Here is a 4677-nt window from a genome sequence, read left to right on the forward strand (position 1 = left end):
GTCTCGTGCGTGCGGAGCACACGTAGCGCTAGCGACCGGGCGGAGGAGGGCTGCTGTTGCACGGCAAACCCGGTGATGGTTAAATGACATCTGCAATTCAACATCATGACGTCAACGTAAGGAAGCTAAAGAGAGCCTGGATTGTAGAGGCCTGGGGACGAGGGAGAGCCAGTGGGAGTGGGCACCCAGCAGCCCCTTGTGTCTTTGGAAGTCCTATCAGCACTGTTAAGTGAGGCAGGATCAGCAGGAGCGGTGAAGCATTTCCACATGCCCAGCGGGGGGGGGGACCTTTTCAGTGTCTGTCTGCCATGAATTGGTCTGTCTTGTCCGGGCCTAGGCCTCTGCTGGTGGGTTTGACCTCCGTAATGTAAAATTGTGTTTAATTAGTTAACCAGTCATGCATTAAGTTTCACCGATTAACGGATTAAATGGGGGTGGGCGGGGGCAGCCTGGGTGTGCTGGAGCAGCCCCCCAATCACCGTGGCTGGATTGGAGCACCTTCCCCCTCCCCCACAGGCTGCTGTGGCTGGGCTGGAGCATCTCTTTCCCCCAGCACGCTTGGGCTGGACCTGCCGCAGATGAGATCTGCTCCAGGTTTCTCTCCCCTCACCCCCCAACCCCCCAGTTAGCTAGCTAACCATTCACAGTCCTAGTTATTATGTCCTACCCTGCCAAGCATGCAGCATTCGAATAGCACCGTTACACCTTGGCTAGCCTGACTGTGCCCAGCTTGAAATCCTGGTCTGTGTGCTAGCGTGCAGCGTGCGATGCTAAGGTAGGCAAGACCCACAACGTAGCTCACCGTTGGCTCTCCCCTTCATGGTCCCCAGAATCCTGGTTACGCCTGCGGGGGCGGGCTGCTCTGGTCTGCATTACCTTAGTGTGCTCCATGGTCCTGGCACTAGGTTACCTGGAAGCATCAGCCCTGGGATCCTGTAGCGCACGACTTCTCACTAGTTCTCCCACCTGTGATTGCAACTCACCTTGTTTTAACAATGGCCCCAAACGAGGCCGTGACACCCGATGCTGTGGTTGGCCCAGGGAGTGCGCAGGAACACGGGGGATAATGAAATTCGGTCTCCTGACCCAATGGCCAGAAACACCCCATTCTCTGACGCTTTGGCATGGAGTGAGAGAAACGTGGCTGCCATTTGCAGGGGTTAGGGGACTCTGACCTCTGCTCCCACAATTCCACTGCGCTTCCAGATGCCCTTTAAACAGCCCCCTGCAAGCCACTGTACATGGACACGGTGCTGGGACTCAGGGTGTAGGTTTCCAGGCTCCCTAGAGAACCCAGGCATTGATAATGCTAGGGCTAGTGTTTGGCACCTCTGCAATTCTCCCCCGCTTTACAGTCCACTTTTGGAACAAGGCCGGCCAAGCTGTGGTAACCGTCTTCAAGTCTGTTAAGAGAAACTGGAGGTGAATGGAGATGTAATGGGCTTACGCTGCAGCAAGGGAGATTCAGTTGGCGATGAGGAAGAACTTTCTAACTCTAAGGGGAGTTAAGCTTTGGAACAGGTTTCCCAAGGAGGTTGTGGAATCCCCATCATTAAAAGCTTTTAAGACCAGCTTAGACTCATCTGTCAGGGAGGGTCTAGATTTACTTAGCCCTGCTTCAGCAGAGGGCTGGACTAAGTGACCTCTTAAGGTCTCTTCCAGCCCTACTTTTCTGTTAACAGGTTGCAGGGAACACCAATCCTGCCCTGGTCATACATGGGAAGAATGACCTAGTGCTGCTGATCTGCTAAATTATAAGAAGTTAAAATATGTTAAGTGGTAGATTTGTCTAGTGCAATTCACAGTCACGCTTGTTTTCCACCTCCCGTTTCTGGGTGTCGGTGCTCACAGTGTCTAGCTTATAAAACTCGTCCAGATGAAAAGGGATATAAATTCAGGCTCTTCGAGTAGCATCCCAATGGGCGGACGCTTGAGTCCTTCATCGGAGATTTTCTGTTGACAGGGTGGGTTCTGCCTGTGCTACTCATGCCACACAAGGGTAGCTAGACCTGCACAGGCGAAGTGTCCTCAGTTCCTTCTCTACAGCCTCGGCCTGGGGGAGCGCTGTCTGGGCCAGAGCATGTTCTTCAGTTGTTTTACTCCGTTTTGTGGTGTAGTTGCCAGTCTAGAAATAGACACAGTGAACAGTTTGGGGCCTCCCCGCTTCCTTCTCTCCCTTTCTCCAGGAAGTTTGTGACTTGGCTGGGCAGGCCTGGCTCGCCAAACGTTCCCTGTCCTGCCAAATGCTATCCCGGTCTGCGTATCCATTGCTAGGCAGCGTCTGATATCTGTGTAACTGGATCTTTCTCCTAGCTCTCAAAGCTAGAGCTGCGGTTCCTAAACTTTAGCAACCCAAGGACTCCCCTCCCCCCATTTTGATTTAAAATGTTTCATGGATCCCCAGGCTGGCTTCTAATTTTTCAACAAATGGTCTGGTAGCACTTTCTAGACGAACAAAACGTGGAGATGGGATCATGAGCTTTCGTGGGCACAGCCCACTTCTTCAGATGACCCACTGTGCCCACGAAAGCTCATGATCCCATCTATGTGTTTTGTTCGTCTTTAAAGTGCCACCAGACCATTTGTTGGGTTTTTTTAAGTTTATCCTGTACAGACTAACTTGGCTACCGCCTGAAGCTTCTAGTTTTTTGTAAGGGTACTCAATGGCTGCTTAGACCCAGACCCTGCGGCGGCTCCACCTGTTCCCCCCAAGGCTCGATTCTGCCTCACCTCTTCTTGCCCCGCCTCTGCCCACCCTCTCCCTGAGCACACCTTCCTGCTCCTCTCCCACCCTCTCAGTGCCTCCGGCATGCTGCTGAACAGCTGTTCCATGACTAGGCAGAGGAGCTGATCAGCAGGGCAGCAACCCATGACTCCTGACCCCCCAGGAGTACCCTTGCGGACCCCAGTGTGGGAACAGCTGAGCTAGAACACAGAAGCATCAAGAGACCAAACAGAGGTTCCTGATGATGGAGCGCTCCCTGTGACCTGCGTCTGAGTCTGGTCTAGAGCCTCAAGCCCCATAGATCTGTCTCCAACCCGGTGCCCTGTCCACCTTGGCTCATGTCTCCCCTCAGAGGACTTAGGGGAATCTCCAAAGAGGCGCTCAGTCTCCCACCACAAGAGGGAGGCTCCCAAAAGGCCCCAATCAGTCCCTACATCCACGGTGTAGAAGGCCTCGACTTCTTGGTTTGATACAGTGAAGGGTTCTACTGGCAGGACCAAGAGATCCCCGAATGCTTTGGACAAGCACAGCACCAGCAGGCCTCTGGTACCATCTGTGAAATACCAGGAGGCCTAGGACACGCATGCCTTTAGTCTGCATCAGACTTACATCTGCTCTCTCATTTGGCGCCATTACTACTAGGAACAATTGAAGTCCCAGCATCTCTGTGCTCCAGACGAACGGTGCCACCCTCCTCTATACCTCCCTTGCTAAGCGCAGGAATTCTACTACACCACAGGCCTGTCAGTTTTACCCAGCCAGAGTCCTCGCTGCTTACAGGTACTGAATGCCTGGGTCCATCCATGGCTTTAGCCAGGGCGGTCCCTAGCTCTGTTTATCAGGGGCTGGGAATGGGCGACGGGATGGATCGCTGGATGATTCCCTGCTCTGTTCCCTCCCACTGGGCCAGCTGGTCTGATGTCAGACTGGCCACTTTTATGTTCAAACGTGATCAAGGCCCTGGTCTCCGGATTACTGTTGCTTCCTGGTACCGCAGGACTCATCTCCTTTTTCCGCTGGGACGCCCCAGTGGAGGACGTGGAGGAAGATCTAAGATGACTGAACATATTTGCACTCTCAGAAGGTCGGGTTGGTGATTCTGGCAGCTAAATTGACTCCTCTAAAGGCAGGAGATGGCTTTCTGGCCTACAGGATATCTGTTTCCAAGCAGCAATTTATCCTGCACATAGGAAATAACTGTATTTTACCCTGGGACAGGAGCATTTTCAATACTGAGCACTCCTGCCTCTCTCCAGCTCCAAGGGAGTGCTCCAGAGTTCCAGCCTACCTCTAGCAAGAGGCAATTTTATCATTCTAGTATCTCGACAACAGGCTACACGAAGGCTGATCTCACGGAGCAGTGCTGACCTTCGCCCAGAAATTCTTGCTTCCTCCCAGTGCTGGGGTTTCCAGCTAAATATAAAATAATCTGTGTGAGCTCCAGTACAGAGAATTAAAGGGGGGCGTACTTGAATTCAGCAGCAGCCAGAGCCTTTCTGATGGAGAGTCAGGACCTTGGCAAAGCTGGTCATACTCCTACTCAAGGCAGTCCCCAAACTACAGTGAGGAGCCGTTGACAGCTGCGGGATCATGTGACAGCTTGCAAGTTTGTGAAAGAACATGCGAGATCGCACCCCTGCTGCTTCAGAAGGACCCAGGCCTCAGTCAGAAAGAGCTTGGACAAAACAGGTCCACGGTTCTCCTCCAGGTGAACAGCGCTGTAGACGGATGGAACAGTCACCTCTGTGTGTGTGTCAGCGTCCCTTCCAGGCACCTGACAACTGACTAGACTGGGAAGCATGCTTCCATACCCTGCCACTCCGGGCAGAGGGTCACTGCAAGGAAACTGCTTTCCATATCCCCCAGTTGGAAGGCAGGGGCACCTGCCTTCAGTTCTCTCCCCAGATCAGGGGCAATTGAATCAGTGTCAATGTGGCTTGCCTGGTCTCTGT

The sequence above is a fragment of the Pelodiscus sinensis genome, chromosome 9 (assembly GCF_052426305.1).
Source record: "Pelodiscus sinensis isolate ZL-2025 chromosome 9, ASM5242630v1, whole genome shotgun sequence".
In the NCBI taxonomy this organism is placed as follows: Eukaryota; Metazoa; Chordata; order Testudines; family Trionychidae; genus Pelodiscus; species Pelodiscus sinensis.